Raw genomic sequence first — 18148 nt, 5'->3', positions numbered from 1 at the left:
ATAATGTAGCATAGTTTGTATTATTTGTTCCATTCAGAACTGACACTTGTATTTTTCTTAGTATGAGATAAAAACTATATGTGTAAATGAAGCTTGAGGTACTTATCTTTGCCTAAGTTATGAAATATACATCTCAGTGCAACTTGTTCCTGCAGTATTTCTGGCCCTTGTATCTGTGGCATCATAATGGTGATAACTGATCTCACTTCTAATGTGATACAAACTGATTGTTTTAATATCCTTTTCAACTTAAGCGAAACTAGGACTTCAATATATGCCCGAAATCAGCAACACTATCTCATATCTCACATCAGTGTATTAAATATCACTTCTCTCTTCACATGAAATTTCTTTAAACAAATATGAACAACTACTTTTCAAAATAAAGCTCAACTTACAAAGAGTATGACCACACCAATTACAGAATTTTGTGTGTGCTAATAAACACACTCTTTATATCACAGATGTAACAGCAAAATGGGAGAGCAATTGTCCCAGCACTGTTGCTATAATACAATCATATCAAAACATCTTACCAAATTTTTTTAACAAAATTATGTTTCTTTTAAACACAATAACAAGATTCTTTTTTTCTTTAATACATTTGTGCATTACAATATTTAAAAATTAAACAGTTACTTCTTCTCCATTGATATTTAAGTTCGGTCAATAGTCTAGTGTTACTCAAAGTATTTCAACTAGTCCACTTAGTGCAGCACTGTTGTCGTGTCATGTTGTATTGTGGCAGTAGGTAGCTCCTCCTTTTGTTGCATCCCTGTAGGCTGTTGTCCTGTCTGCTTTCACATAATTTCTATCATTTTGAGCATGAGACATCAGAAGGAAAAAAACAGCAAAGCCACTTAGTACTGGATAGGTTTTCCTACATTTCTTGTTGCTCCATGCTCTGCAGCTATTTTTTGGAAAGCGGTACTGGATGTTGCAGAAGGAGGGGAAAAAAAGAACTTTTTGCAATCCACTCAAAAAAGAAAAATGTATGACAGATAGTAATATTATTCTCAAATGCTCATTGCTTCTCCTTGAAAATCCTTCTTAACCTGACAGTAATTTCGGGTGCAGAAGATGGGTTTGCAGTGGTGTACTTCAGGTGCTGTCTGCACTTGGTAAGGTTTCACCATGTTGGATTTGCCAGTTGCCTGTATAAATCTTGCTGATGAATAGTCACCTTTAGAAATTTTTATGCTGGTCCAGCTACTCCATCCCACCAATATGTACAAACTTCCTTTTCTTTTGGACTTTGATCTTTGTTGGGTGATGCTGAAATGTTAGATTATGACAACTACTTTGAGCTACTAAATAAACTCTGAACTCTCATTTGCACTTCGCTGTAGTTAAAGTCTTCAAGTCTCACAATGACAGAATCCAATGATTTTAACTCATTCTGGTACCTTATGTTTGACCCATGAGCCATACATCAGAGTTCCTTTTAATATAAGAGTTTGTTTTTCAGACCCATTTACATTTATTTTGGCCTTCTTACTCCAAGCCGTCTGTAACACTGTCAACTCGGAGTGCCAAAGCATACATATAGCATCGTACAGCAAATGACTGCTGTGCATCACATGACTGCTTGCCGCTGCCCTTGTTGTTATGGCACATGCACCCTCCGTACAAATGCAGACAGGGGCGTACAGTTTATGCTCCTTGCTTATACACTTTTAACAAATATCCATTGCATGTGATAAAATGCTCTGAGGGTCTTAGACTATCTTGAGTCTTCGGTCAAGCAAATGTCACTTGACTCTTGACAAAATCCATTTTTTGTTTTGTATTGCACTACTCTGCTAACAGATTAGCACCATTCGTCAAATACAGACTGACAGTTTATTATTTCTTGATAAACGTAGATGAATACAGACAAGCAGGACTGACAAATCTTGGTCTCACATCAGAAACAATTGAATTTCCCATTGACATTTTTGTCAGCTCTACATTCCAGTCTTTCGTATACCTTGGGAGCTGGGTAGGCCTGGGGTCTCTTTCCTGCTACTTGCAATGATGTCACGAGCAGCTCAACTGGTCTCGGTGCTGCACCTGACTTGAAAGGAATATCTCAGACAAGAATACAGCTGCAGACTATGAAAACAAAACAGTTCTAAAAATTATAAGAAGATAATTATCTCCTTAACAAGAAACAATCTAACTCTCAATTCATTCTGCTTGTTATTTATTTAAAGCCACCTAACATGGATATAAAATCAACTTATATAAGGGAGGTTTTATATCCTTACAACACCCTGTTACACTACAAACTCTCAAACAGGAATAAATGGCCAACATAAACATGTCTTTAGTTTCAAATATGATCTATGGGCAATACCTGTGGATGTTAATTTAGGTGATTAACCAACTGAAACTATTTATCTGGAGTAGATGCCACCACACTACAAATTACAGCTGAGCATGAAGGTGCACTAAATTTGTCATGTGTGTTCCACACTTAACTATAATGGTGCCTTACCTGGACAGTGAATAACCCATGCCAGTTATCACACACTCACTCATTCACTCGATCTCTTTCTTGCATGAAAATTCCTACCAGCTTCCATCTTGATTGAATGGTGAACACTTCTGCACTTTGCCAGTTCTGCCTTAAGTTATTCTTTGGACTCACTGTGATCATGCACATGATAAATCTCTGCTATATTACAGTATTTTCATTCTGTGAGGCTTACTTATCCAAAATCTTTGCAGTCAAGGTGCTCCCTCAATCAATCCTGTTCAACAATAGACCTTAGTTTACACTACAGCTGTTTCAAGCTTTCCACTAAAAGAATTATATACACTACGTGATCAAAAGTACCTGGACACCTGGCGTAAAAGGACTTACAAGTTCATGGCGCCCTCCATTGGTAATGCTGGAATTCAGTATGGTGTTGGCCCACCCTTAGCTTTAATGACAGCTTCCACTCCCGCAGGCATATGTTCAATCAGGTACTGGAAGGTTTCTTGGGGAATGGCAGCCCATTCTTCACAGAGTGCTGCACTGAGGAGAGGTATTGATGTCGGTCAGTGAGGCCTGGCACAGAGTCGACGTTCCAACTCATTCCAAAGATGTTCTGTAGGATTCAGCTCAGGACTCTTTGGAGGCCAGTCCATTACAGGAATGCCATTGTCATGTAACCATTCTGACGCAGGCCGTGCATTATGAACAGGTGCTCAATAGTGTTGTGCATTATGAACAGGTGCTCAATTGTGTTGAAAGATGCAGTCGCCATTCCTGAATTGTTCTTCAACAGTGGGAAGCAAGAAGGTGCTAAATTATCAACGTAGACTTGTGATGTGATAGTACCATGCAAAACCACAAGGGATGCAAGCCCCCTCCTTGAAAAACATGACCACACCATAACACCACCGCCTCAGAATTTTACTGTTGGCACTACGCGTGCTGGCAAATGACATTCACCGGGCATTTGCCATACCCACACCCTCCCATCAGATCACCACATTGTGTGCCATGATTCGTCACTCCACACAATGTTTTTCAAAGCGTTCAATTGTCCGATGTTTACGCTCCTTACACGAAGCAAGGTGTTGTTTGGCATTTACCGGCATGATGTGTGGCTTATGAGCAGCCGTTCGACCATAAAATCCAAGTTTTCTCACTTCCCACCTGTCATAGTACTTGCAGTGAATCCTGATGCAGTTTGGAATTCCTGTGTGGTGGTCTAGATAGACGTCTGCCTATTACACATTACGACACTCTTCACTGTCGGTGGTCTCTGTCAGTCAACAGACGTGGTCAGCCTGTACACTTTTGTGCTGTATGTGTCCCTTTGCGTTTCCACTTCACTATCACATTGGAAACAGTGGCCCTAGGAATGTTTAGGAGTGTGGAAATCTAACATACAGACGTATGACACTAGTGACACCCGATCACCTGAACACGTTTGAAGTTCGTAAGTTCTGTGGAGCACCCCATTCTGCTCTCTCACAATGTCTAATGACTACTGAGATTGCTGATATGGAGAACCTGGCAGTAGGTGGCAGCACAATGCACCTAATATGAAAAACATATATTTTTGGGGGTTTCCAGATACTTTTGATCACATAGTGTATCTCAGCTGAGCTTTGAGTCGTTTCCAACCCGAAAGTAATGGGGAACCAGAGTGACTGGTTCCAACATTCAAGACTCAAATGACAAAGATGATCAGTGAGACTTTTATGAAAGTGAAGTTAACCCTTCATCTTAGTCCTTATGGAGCTACATCAATATCTGGGCCAAACCATGTTGGGCTGTTCGGTGGTAGGAAACAATGGAATTGCTATTTTTGCTGCATCCTGTTAAAGTCAATCTCCTGCTACTACATGTGCAAGGGTGATCTCTTTTTCAGGCTTGAGCTATTGATGACTTCCACCATTGTCATCAGGAAATTTCCGTAGGCCCTTAGGTACTTTATTTAGTTGGTTGGATTATGTTATGAAGACATCACGAACCAGTGGAGCTTTTGTATGTTACCAGAGATTATGTCGATGTCTGTGACTGAAAAAAGTTGGTCATATACTGATTTCCTTAACTGGTGGATGACTCAGCTGATTTCTTTTCTGCCTTTCAGCATTAAATGCCCATTTCCATGCAGTATCAAAGGTGTAGCCATAGAGCGATTAAATTTTTTGTTACACATTCGGACTGCAACACTTCTGTGATGACAGAATCCCTGTACATGGGATGTTATTTCCCTTTCATCAAACACAATCATACATTTGTTCATGTGGCTGTTTCCAGAAATAACCGATTTTCCTAAATGACAATATTTACTGTGATGTTGGTGGTCTCTGTAGCATTCTGAAATCATAGGTAATGATGGACCAATGTAGCAGCTACTTCATTCACAAGGTATTTTTTAAATTCCAAGAACACCAATATCAAAGTTGTCTTTTACTTGGCGCATATCTCTCTAATTTTCTTGGGTGCCCACTAAATGGAAGGAATATATTGTCTTTGCAAGATGACGTATTGTATTTGTTGTAGCTCCGAAGAAATAAAGTAGTGCTATTCTCTGATAACTTCTGATGGTTGAGTCTCTGTGTTCTTGTTTGTTAGAGATGATTAACTTAATACAGTGAAACTTCGATTTTACGTTATCTAATTTTACATTTTTCGTGATTCTGTACAATAAAAACCCATAAGATCAATGATAAAAATTCCCTGCTTTTAAGTTTCTTCCTAATGAGATCTACTTGATTCTATGTTTGTACTTTACATCTCACTGGACTTCATCCCATTTTCTTCACATTGACATTTGAAGTTACTAAACGAGTTATTAGTGGAAAAAAAGAAAGAAAGAAACAGTTTGCACTGTGGGTGATGTCAGAGTTAAGGGAATGTTTTAGGTCGTTGCAGAGAGGGAACACGTGAGATAGGAAATGCTGACATAATCCACTATCGTTATTGCCAACACAACTTGCAATGCTTAACTTTACCGTGCAATGATGATGGGTCAAGTACGGGACACTACTTTTTGGAGGAAATGATGTAATTATAATGTGGTGGCAGTGTGTAGGTGATCAGAAACGAGGCTATCAATTTGTCGATCGTTATAGCATCAAGTTGAATTTTATGAATAAATTAGTGACAGGAGAATCTCAGTTGCAACAAGAACTCTTTGGAGGAATATATTTGTGGTTGCACAACGTATGAAATATTTGTGTCAAGGAAGAATATGAATGTCACTGCTCACAGTTTCACTTACAGTGAATTAAGCTGTCCTCCTAGGTTCCTGCCTAACCACACACAAGGAAATAGCCACACATTCTGAAATAAACAGCCAAATATTTATTTCATACCTCGTTCTCTGACTAGACAGAAGTGTTTAACAACATTGAATATTGTAGAACATATTGTATTACGATCATAATGAATGTGACAACACTAAGCTGAAAAAAAGTATTGGCATGCAGCGAGCTGCAAACCTATAATCTCTAAGTCAGCTATCCATGATGTTATCCGTTATGCTACAGGTTTCTCATCTGTATTTAGTATTGTGCATTAGTTATTATAAAATCTCTTGAAGCCTTACATCATGATTCTTTTTAATTGGCACTTAATGATAAATGTGACATGTTTGTGATACACTTTCAGTGCACTGTTGCCTTGAAACGGTATACTGCACACATACATCACACACTACAAAGGAAATGAGTAATCAAAATGTACACAGTTCACACAGGGGTTGTTGACAAGTGCTCAGAAAAGTCAATAGTTGAAAGTCCACTAGTGACGCCGAAAATGCAGAAAGTAATGTGAAGCTGCGTCCACACTGCCACTGGAAACATGTTTCTGTAGGAAATACTATTTCCTACAGTGTATCACATCTGTTTTTGACTTTGTTTCTTGTCTCTGTTTCCATCCACACTGGCAATGAACATTTCTGAGTGTTTTGGCTGCAATGCTGTTTATTCCATTGTTTCTGCCACATCATGTCTAGAGATGAGGAAACTGTAATATGTGCTGCTGCATTATTAATACTTGAAGGTTCATGCAAACCCAGTGAAAGATGTTGTTATTGTTCATTCTTTTTTTATTTATTTATCGTGTCTTGTGACCTGAAGGCCATAAGCATCTCTCAGGGATTCGTAGGTTTACAGAATAAGGTTGCATTTATCAAAAATTTCGTTATTGGTTTTAAAGGTAAGATATCATTTTGATGGAGAGTTTGTGTAGTAGTTGATAATGGTCGTTAAAATTGGATTAGTTGTAAGAAATCGATCTTTTTGTCTGCATACAGTCATCATGTCTGGTGAGAGAAAACATACTATGCAATAACTGGTGGGAAAAACTAGCTATGTATGGGAACTGGGTATGGAAGACAACTGTAGTTTCCGTAATTTCACTTGGATATCATCTAGCGATTTTGAATATCTGACATATATGGTATCACCATTTCTTTAAAAAAAGATAGAAATTTCAGGAAAGCAGTTATAGCCAGACATGTTGTTAGTATTAGTTTTCTGTCAGCGGGAGATTCATTTCTTTGTTTGCATGATTTGAGAAAGGGTTCTGATACATGAAACCGATCATGAATTAAACGAAAGTAACAGAATTTTGCAACTTTGGCTGTTTTCTACATAAAACTGAGTAACTCAAGTCACTGTCCTGTTATTAACCCAGCATGCTGGAAATCCAAAAAGGTGAGTCTTATAGCTGCTCGTTTCCATCGTAGAAATTAACGCTGTCCTGTAAAATACCTGCCTCACCAACCATTCGGAACTCATCACATATTCAGAAATAAACACCAAAATATTTACTTCATTCTTCGATCTCTAATCAGACGTAAATGCATCATTTATTGCAGAGCATACTTGTATTACACTTTCGGATTTTTTCCTTTAGTTTTATTGTGAAAAGCAGAAGAGTTGTAAGCTCAATGATTGATGATGGTGTTAGCAGTGTTCTCACTCACCCTCCTTCCAAATACTTGCATTACATTCGTAACAAAAGACCGAGACTGTGTTGACAATGCTACGATAGAAAAAAATATATATTAGCATGCAGTGGAACTCAAACTTACGTCCATTCATATCGTAAACCACGAAACTATCTGTTACGTCTTAGCTTGCTCATTCAGATACTGTCTCGTCTCAGTGATCACAGTTCTTCAAGCCTTATGTCATTGCTGCTTTATTAACGGCATTTAATAAACATTGGTGCGGTGTTTGTGATAGATTTTCATTGCACCATTGCATTGAAATGGCATATTGCAGCAAATACCCTGCAAAACAAATAAATAATCGAAATTCACACAGTGATCATTTGTACGCGCACGCAAAAGTCGATAGTCGGAAGGCCACTAGTTACGTCACGACTGCAAAAAGTAGTGCGACAGTTGAACATAGAACATTTCAACATTAATCGTCATTAGATATACGACACTTCTTACGAGGACACAGAGAAATTTTGTTGAAAAACTCCGATTTTGCATTACTTCCCTAAAAACCGCCGAATTCTCATTACCTCCTTAAAAGCAGCTGAATTCCCATTATTTCCTAAAAAACCACCAAATTCGCGTTATTCGTCTTGTTATGGTTTAAACGAATTTTTCCTGTCCCTACTCATGGAATCACCAAAAATTGCTCACCATGAAATTACCTATCTCCACCTGCAACCCCCGTTTCCTCAATGACCTCCATCTGTTCAAATTCCTCCTGTCGATGGCCGTCACCGACCTAGCCCTGCAAAATCATGTAACTCGGGACAAACCCTTCTTGCGATACCTCCTCTCTGCCCATAAAATTCTCCTGCTCTTCAATCCCAAATTCCTGTATCCAGTCTCTGATGCTGACACTCTTGCCCTCCAGGAACAAGAGCTACGAGCACAATGACACCTCAAAAAGCTTTTCACGCTGGTCATCCACCACCTACTCGTGCCTATCCACCACCTCTACAACAGCTTCCAAACCTCACCCGTATCCCCTCACAGCCAACATACCATGCCTTGCAGACCTAGTACATACCGCACCCTCAGATATTTCCTCCCACCACCACACAGAATCCAGACCCTAAACAGAACCGAAACAGTCATGAACCTTTTCTCCAAAAGCCTTAGTCCCACAGAAGTATGAGCCCTTTCCAAAATCCTTAGCTTTTGCCACACTCCAAAATTCTAGCATGCTTGGCTTGAGACCTTCTTTCCTTTCCCTAGTCCCTACAGTGGAAATACTTTACCGCCATCCACCCTACCAAATAAATTCAACCCAAAGCTAATTTTGAATCCTGCGTGACTCATTTCACTTATCCATCAAACCATGATCCACCCCCACTGCCCCCATTCACCCCTATTAACATTCCAGAATTGCTTAACTTCAAACCTTGCCTCACCACCATTCTTGAAATCCCTCAAAGCAGAAGTAGAAGCTAATCCTGCTTGTGGGCAAAGGCTCCATCATTGTGGTTTTGAAGTGCAGGATTTACCTGGCGTAAAGACTCTGTCAGCTGTCAGATTCATCCACCTACAAACCCTGCCCCAGTGATCCCATTTCAGAAAATACAAGATCTCCTGTCTTTCCTCAAATCCTTAGGCCCATTCCAGAACCTCTTCCCTGAGTGTCTCACTCCTCACCCCTACCTCTCCTGCTCTCCTACCTTTTACATGCTTCCTAAGGTCCATAAACCCAATCACCCAGGGTGCCCCTTTGTTGGCGGTTACCGTACACCTGCTGAGAGAATACCTGCTCTTGTTGACCAACACCTCCAGTCTATTACCCATAACCTACCTCCTATATAAAAGACACCAGCCATTTCCTCAATCAACTCTCCACAATTTGTGTTACTTTACAGCATGACACCCTGTACGTCACTATTGATACTATCTCCCTCGATGTTAATAGTGCTAATACCTATGGCTTTGCTGCTATCGAACACTTATCTTTCCTAATGCCCGACTGACTTCAAATCTACAACCTCCATCCTGGTCACCATGACCAACTATATACTTACCCACAATTACTTCATCTTTGAAGGCATCACCTACAAACAAACTTGTGGTATAGCAATGGGCACCCACTTGGCACTATCCTACACCAATATATTCATGTGTTCTGTAGAGGAATACTTCCTATGCACAGTGAATCCCAAACTTCTCATCTGGTTCAGATACGTTGGTGATATCCTCGTGATCTGGACCTTGGGTAAGGACACACTGTCCACATTCCTCCAGAGCCGTGTATCCCATTTGCTTCACCAGGTCCTCCTCAACCTAACAAGTCCCCTTCCTCGATGTTGACTTCCACCTCAATGATGACTACATCAGTACTTCCATCCATATCAAACCTACCAACTACCAGCAATATCTCCACTCGGACAGCTGCCACGTATTCCCTGTCAAAAAGTCCCTTCCACGCAGCCTAGCCACCCAAGGCTGTTGCATCTGTAGTGACAAGCAGTCCCTCTCCAAATGTTCCAAGGGTCTCACTGAGGCCTTCACGGAGTGAAAATACCGTCCCAACCTTGTACAGGAACAGATCTTTCATGTCTTGTGTCCCCAGTCACCTACTACATCCGATATGCTCACTACCTGGACACAAAAGAGCACTGCCTTGTAACTCAGTACCACATGGGATTGCAGCAACTGAATCACACTATCCTCTCTGGTTTTGACTACCTCTTGTCTTGCCCTGAAATGAGGAATTTCCTGCTCATAATCCTTCACAACCCTTCCACAGTGGTATTCTGCACCCATCATACCTATGCAATATCCATGTCCATTCCTACTCTATCCCTGCTCTGATCCTGTTGCCTCATGGTGCATATCCCTGCAATAGACCTGGGTGCAAGAGATATCTGACACTTCCTCACACCACAACCTACTCCAGTCCAGTCATGAGCATCAAAGGCAGGACTACCTGTAAAGCAGTCATGTGATCTGCATTCTATGTGGGCATGATAACCAATGAGCTGTCTGTCAGCATGAAGAGACAGCTAGACCAACCAATACTGAAAATACTGCACAATGTACTTCTCTTCAATGGCTGCTACACATCTTGTGCCATCCCATAATGCCCCTCACCTCAACCTTTGCTAGTCCCCTTACCTGTTCCAACTCTTGCACAACACAGCCTTCTGTTCCACCAATGCCTCTCCTCTGTTCCTCTCCCCCCCCCCCCCCCCCCCCACACACACACACAACCTCCTGACTACACGTAGCAGCCCTACCTTGTCTCCACAATGCCCTTGCATGCTCCCAAAAGCAGTATTACACCCTCCTCCACCCCCACTCTGTTATCACTCACCATCATCACACCATCTCCTCCTTACCCCCACCACCCAGATTGCTTCTCCCTTGAGCCACAGTTACTCGTAGTCTGGCCTCAGTGGCCAGGGAAAGTGGTCTCTCGTGTGTGTGTGTGTGTGTGTGTGTGTGTGTGTGTGTGTGTGTGTGACAGAAGACAACCTTTTGGCTGAAAGATCACATGTATAGCAGTCATTTTGGTGTGCCTGTCTGCGACTCAATATCTCCTCTATATGGGTGGTAGAAGTATATGCTTTTCATAATATTGTCATTATCCCATCCTGGATTTTCCATTGGATTTTGATTAAATAGAAAATCTAAAAATGGTAATTTTCCTGCTCTTTCTATCACAGTGATATTAGGGTACATCATCAATGAAAGGGTAAAGAGCATAAAGGTGTCGTCAACATAGCAAAAGAAACAAGATGGATGAAGAGGAGCTTATTTTCACTCGTGTTCTTTGAAGTGTTCAATCATATGTATGACAAAACAGGGACATGGTCTTCTAGTCATTTCAATGTGTCTTCTACTGCCACTTTTGTTAATAGAGAGACCCCATCCAAGCTGACCTTAATTTTATCAGAATTGATTCGGATTTGCTTAATTATGTCAGCAAACATTTGAGAGTTTTTAATATGATGTTCACAGTAGCCAACAGTTGGCTTAAAAAACTTAAGTAACTCTATAGCATCAACAGTAGGCCACAGTGGAATGCTTTCTTTGTGGATTTCAGGCTAAACATGTAGCCTTTGTGGCCAAGGTGTTCGTATCCTCAGATTTTTTATCTTATTATTTCGTAGGACAGAACTCTTCAGTAGTTCTGCCTTTTTCTGTTAAGTGATAAAGCAGGATCACGTTTCATAATTTTGTATGTAATATCTTTATCATGATAAGCTGTGATATGAAGGATGACTGTGGCATTCCCCTTTCAGTGGGAAGCACAATGTGATCTTCATCTCTGCACAAGGTGTAGTGCCCTTTCCTTTCTGTTCTTCTAATATCTGACTTTAGGAAGCTTGGTCATTGCTGATATGGACTGGCAGTGAGCGTACCTCATTGGCAACATTATGTGAGAGATGCCATACTGTCTGTTCCAAACTTCAAACCTCTGTTCAGTGCCAAGATGGTTCCTTCGTCAAGATTCTTGTTTGACAAGTTGATCACTGAGTATGCTATCTTGCTAGGTAACACTCATTCTTCTTCCCGCACTAGGTTCTCAAATTTAATTGTTTGTTTCTCCATAGTTTTGCTGAGATAAGCTGGTTTTTTTTTTTTTTGGGGCTGCTGTGGTCGTATCTACTCATTCCCAGTTGAAAGGTTAGATGGCTGTAGATAGAAAGAGATGGCAGTTATATAAATTGTGGGTATTGACATACAATTTGCATTGTGTGTGCAGTGTTCGCTCTGTAACAATTGCTAGTCTAGTATTCTTAAAATCTTTTTGACTCCAGCAGATCGTAAATATGCTCGACCACAGCAAACTTAAGCACCACTGCAGTATCTCTACAACACTGCAGAAACTCTCAAGTGTTCTTGGATATAATAAAACAAATCAGAAGAACTCAATCGATATTTTACTACTGTAGTAAATGAATTAAGATTAAAAATTAAACAGTCAAAATCATCAGCAACTAGTATATTTGCTGATCAACTTTCTAGAGTGCATGAACTCCATTGGGATCTTGTCACACCCACAGATTTAGTGAATGCTGTTTCAACATTTTCTAACTCAAAAAAATATGGACTGCTACTGGCTATCTAACTATGCAATAAAAAGGACAATACACTTAATATGCAAACTGATTGCTTTTATTATAAATAAATTCCTAAAGTTGGAGTTTTCCCTGTCCAGCTCAAAATGTCAGAAGTTATGCCTGTATACAAAAAGGGGGAAAAGCATCTCCGTAAGCACTTAATACCAGTGTGTATTGTTACAATATTTTCCAAAATATTTGAAGCAATTTTTCACCTACAGCTTCATAACTACTTTATATGGACAACATGGTTCTTAACAAGGAAAATATACCACTTCTGCAGGCCTTGAAATTGTTGATCAGACAGCGACTACATTTGAAAATAAGAATATGGTCTTATTTGATCTATGAAATTTGAGTAAGGCGTTTGACTGTATCTCCTTTGACATCTTACCAGCCAAACTAGAGTATAATGAATGAATAATACGGTATTAGAAATAATAATTAATTCATATCAAATAACAGGAGACAGTTTGTATCAGTTCGAAGTAAGCAGCCAAACTTCGAGAAAGTCATGTCTGGAAGGCCTCATAGCCCTGTCCTTCGACCATTCTTCTACATTGTTGCAATAAATGAATTACCACATTATGTTGGGATTTAGTCAGTTATATAGATGATACAACATTAATCACCACAGATTGACATTTGTCAAGGCTACACCAGAAATCAAAGGACGCTTTCTCCATAATATTAAACTAGTTCTCATCTAACAAACTGCTGTGTAATCCAGAGGAACTCAGCATCTGCAGGAGCGAATAGCTAAAAATGTAGACTCAAAATTTGTAAAGCTGCTTGGAATACATATTGATTACAAATGGAAATGGCAAACTGACATTAACCATGTTTACAAGAAGAAATCATGGGAGTCCTATCTCATATGGAAATTAACCGAGCTAACGAGTAATAAATATCTTAAGACAGATTACTCTGCACTTTTCAGTCTCACTTTAGACTGCAGATGACCTTGCTTCATGGCTGACTGAGGACTCGTGGGAGCTGTACGGGATGACAGTGAAGCGGAATAGAGTGGAGCAGTGTGTTGGTGGTGAGGAGGCAGAGGAGGTGGTTGGTGTGGCACTTTGTGTGTGTATGTGGGGGGAGGAGGGGGGGGGGGGGTTTGAAGTATTAACAATATCAGGTATGTGGAATAAAATGTCTTCAGTGAACTGCATAATATCATTGGGAAGCAAATGGTCAAGTAGAATATTACCTGCAAAGGATTAAAGGTGTTCTTTAATTGGGACACCAAGATCAGCATAAATAAATCTAACATAATTTTTGTGACATAAAAATTCCCACATTTTACACCTAAATAGATGCATACAGCATACGCAACAAAATAGACCAAGTCCATCATGCTGCCATACACAATAAGATGAAATAATTGGATGACATTCAATGCATTATTTTAAGAATTTCAGTCTCAGTAAACAATCAGTTAGAATAAATGCAAGTAGAGTAAGAATCATTGCAAGATTAGGTCATATCCACTATGAGATTGATTTTGAAGGCAAGTAGCTCAAGAGATGTATTTATCAAATTGTCACCCACACTGAAGGAAGTGTTCAGGAAAAGCCTAAGAAGCCACATTGCATGAGGACAAACCATGTTGATGTCATTTCGATGGGAATAACCTTTTATTAACTACAATGTCAAGAATTTTTTCATCTGGGAGAAAACTGGGAAAACCCGGGAATTTTTTATAATTCTGGGAATTTTTCATTGTTTTAGTTTCCAGTTACATTTTTGTAACTTTGACTGGTAACAACCAATACTCTAACAAAGGATATTACTTTACCTCCCTACTGGAGAGTAATTCTGCAGCAATAAAACATGAACAAGGGGGGAGGGGGGAGGGGGGGGGGGGGAACGAAAATAAAACATTAAGTTGCAAAAGATATTCACCATATGAAACAACAAAACACAGTGCTCCTACAAGCAACAGCAAAATGTGTCAAAGGCTTTAGGAAGACTATGCAATGCTTCATAACAACAAAATTGCCTTCGATGAGCATGATGTCATAACAGCTTACATTAGATTCATTTGAACAGTTGCAAATGCACTCATGTGCATGCGCAGTTGAGTCACATATGAGTAGTACCTTCTCCCACTTCTGGCTACAGAAATGTAGCAGTTAACTGTATACGCAATACCAGCAAACAGCCAGATGCTACCCGGAAAAGTTTTACTGGCGTGCCTAAGCTGCCAGATTCATGCATGTGCAACAGGCCTGGATCTGGGGGGTGGGGGGGGGGAACCACGTGATCTGTCCTGGGCAGCAATTTCGAGGGGGGGTTGCCAAATTCAAATTCTTGATGAAGAAGACCTTGTTTCACAAAGCGCCTAGCATCCAGTGCACACTGGTTTATCGATTATTCATATGATTTTGGAACGCAGTTTTTTAACAAATTCTAAGTTGATTTTTGAATGAATAATAAGTTGATTTTTGAATGTGTGCGTAGTGTATGTGATGTCTCTGCCAGAGGAATCCCCATCACATCTAGAAATAAATTTTCCTGCAGACAAAAGGGGCAGGGCTATACAAGCTGAGCAGAATAAAGCCAAGTGGGTGTTTGCGAATGATTAGCTTTGTTATAATTACTAGTGAAATCCATAGATTCAGACTACTAAAATGGAAATAAACAACTAACAGGAATAACAGGTAAGAAAGATTACATGTTTTATTCTCGGTATATCCAAGAAAATGAAATTTTGGCAGACACTAGTAAGGGCCAGTTTTACAGTCCCCGTCTAGCAGCTGCTAAAGTTCTGTTTTGGGAGTTGCGTGGAAAATGCGTTGTATGAACACGTAATAACACCTAACCAGAGAATAAACGCGGGATAACTAAACCGATGATTATGGCAAGGTTAATGAAGTTAACAGGAGAATAAGTTTTGTCGCAGCGGGAATAGTTACAGCATTAGTGATGACAAGATTGTTTGTTAGAACAAGGAAGGAGAGGAACAGGAACATCACACAAATTATGGAAGAATATCGCGATTCCAAATTTATATAAAAATTTCATACTACTACTTTTCAATCTCATGGTTCAGAAGCTAGGGTGTATGAATGAAATGTGAATCTATTTCCTAACATAAAACTTTTTGCTTTTAATAGGGCTAATAGGCATTTGATATTGATACTTTGTGAACTATATTCTGTCGTGTGACAAAAAAATGACCATTTGTGCCAAAACAATCATGTTTATTTGGTGTGTGTTACGATTGCTGCAATATTATGCAGGCTTATTTCGTTTTATCTAGTAGACAGTGACAAAACACACGTCGTCAGATCAAGAAACCACACCAGTCTTGGGGACTATTTGTATTAACAGCTTTTTCAATATTAGACAACAGCATTTTGTTTCTTCATGTAGCAAAACCTTTGACACACTTTGTTGAGGCAATAGATTCTTTCCCCAAAAGGAAAGTACGCCATGTAAAACTGTAGCATGATTAGAGAGAAAAAAAATGCTAGCACCTAAGGATTGAAGAAATGTGTACTGTCTTGCTTGTCTCTTCACTTTACTGGTTTTATGTATCCTATATTTAATTTTGTCACACAAAAGAGCAAGTTATTAGCTAATAGGCAATAAAGAGTGCAAATTTTCTGAAGAGTTTTTGTTCTCCCGGTTACAAATAATTCCACCCAGTATTAATTGTGCCCGGTTACAAATAATTCCATCCAGTATTAATTGTGAGGATTTAAAAAAAAAAAAAAAAAAAAAAAAAGAGAGAGAGAGGAGAAGGATGTCAAACCGGCCAACTGGGAGCAGGAGAGGCACCACAGAACATTTTAATTTCCTCTGTCCTGAATATAGTTTGATGGCACTTATTACAAAATATTACACATTTGAATTTCACAGAGCGAAATACAGTGATGTGCAATAGAAAAATGCTGTGTGAAGAGGCATGACACTGTACTTTGGCACCCTTAAGACCAAATAGCCTGTCTTATATTTCCTCAAACACATATATTTTATGTATCAGACTCTTCAGAAAGAGGTGTGCTACAAAATGAACATATTTTTGAAAAGTCACTTTTTTAAAATTTTTGCTCAAGTAAGCTGTATTGGAAGGTGGGTAGTCTCCATGTGGGCCTTGTTTACATTTACTGATTTTGCTGTTTCCTCTTCATTTATTGCTCTCACGTCAAACGAAAACAAAACAGATTTCTATGGGCGGGAGCTATCAGGTGGATTAAAATACATTCATATAATTACAGAAGGCTAAAATATGTTATTAGTTTCAGATTTTGTTTTATTTCCACCTTTCTGACAGTCGAGCATTAATCGCCCTGCAGTTAGTTTGGTTGGTTTGCTAAAGAAATTTGGCTTTCATTAATTTTTTCTGCTGAGGCAGTCAATTTATTTGAAACAAAGCATTTAATTCCACACTATTGCCTAATTTCAACTGTTTGCTGCATTTTAAGTGCACGTTTTCATCTTCTAGCACATATAGCATGTTGTTGTTGTTTGTTGTTGTGGTCTTCAGTCCTGAGACTGGTTTGATGCAGCTCTCCATGCTACTCTATCCTGTGCAAGCATTTTCATCTCCCAGTACCTACTGCAACCTACATCCTTCTGAATCTGCTTAGTGTATTCATCTCTTGGTCTCCCTCTACGATTTTTACCCTCCACGCTGCCCTCCAATACTAAATTGGTGATCCCTTGATGCCTCAGAACATGTCCTACCAACCGATCCCTTCTTCTGGTCAAGTTGTGCCACAAACTTCTCTTCTCCCCAATCCTATTCAATACTTCCTCATTAGTTATGTGAGCTACCCATCTAATCTTCAGCATTCTTCTGTAGCACCACATTTCGAAAGCTTCTATCCTCTTCTTGTCCAAACTATTTATCGTCCATGTTTCACTTCCATACATGGCTACACTCCATACGAATACTTTCAGAAATGACTTCCTGACACTTAAATCAATACTGGATGTTAACAAATTTCTCTTCTTCAGAAACGCTTTCCTTGCCATTGCCAGCCTACATTTTATATCCTCTCTACTTCGACCATCATCAGTTATTTTGCTCCCCAAATAGCAAAACTCCTTTACTACTTTAAGTGCCTCATTTCCTAATCTAATTCCCTCAGCATCACCCGACTTAATTAGACTACATTCCATTATCCTTGTTTTGCTTTTGTTGATGTTCATCTTATATCCTCCTTTCAAGACACTGTCCATTCCATTCAACTGCTCTTCCAAGTCCTTTGCTGTCTCTGACAGAATTACAATGTCATCGGCGAACCTCAAAGTTTTTATTTCTTCTCCATGAATTTTAATACCTACTCCGAATTTTTCTTTTGTTTCCTTTACTGCTTGCTCAATATACAGATTGAACAACATCGGGGAGAGGCTACAACCCTGTCTTACTCCCTTCCCAACCACTGCTTCCCTTTCATGTCCCTCGACTCTTATAACTGCCATTTGGTTTCTGTACAAATTGTAAATAGCCTTTCGCTCCCTGTATTTTACCCCTGCCACCTTTAGAATTTGAAAGAGAGTATTCCAGTCAACATTGTCAAAAGCTTTCTCTAAGTCTACAAATGCTAGAAACGTAGGTTTGCCTTTCCTTAATCTTTCTTCTAAGATAAGTCGTAAGGTCAGTATTGCCTCACGTGTTCCAGTGTTTCTACGGAA

At 39.5% G+C, this 18148-nt stretch overlaps 1 protein-coding gene across 1 annotated transcript in view; it reads left to right on the top strand.

Annotated features, from left to right (window-relative positions):
* LOC124795003 (DNA polymerase eta) overlaps nucleotides 1-18148 on the top strand; it is a 197713-nt gene that overhangs the window by 79026 nt on the left and 100539 nt on the right. The gene's annotated exons all lie outside the window — the stretch shown is intronic.

This window comes from Schistocerca piceifrons, chromosome 4 (assembly GCF_021461385.2).
Source record: "Schistocerca piceifrons isolate TAMUIC-IGC-003096 chromosome 4, iqSchPice1.1, whole genome shotgun sequence".
Classification (NCBI taxonomy): Eukaryota; Metazoa; Arthropoda; class Insecta; order Orthoptera; family Acrididae; genus Schistocerca; species Schistocerca piceifrons.
The sequence above is the reverse complement of the archived record's forward strand: the minus strand, read 5'-3'. Positions and strand labels throughout refer to the sequence as shown.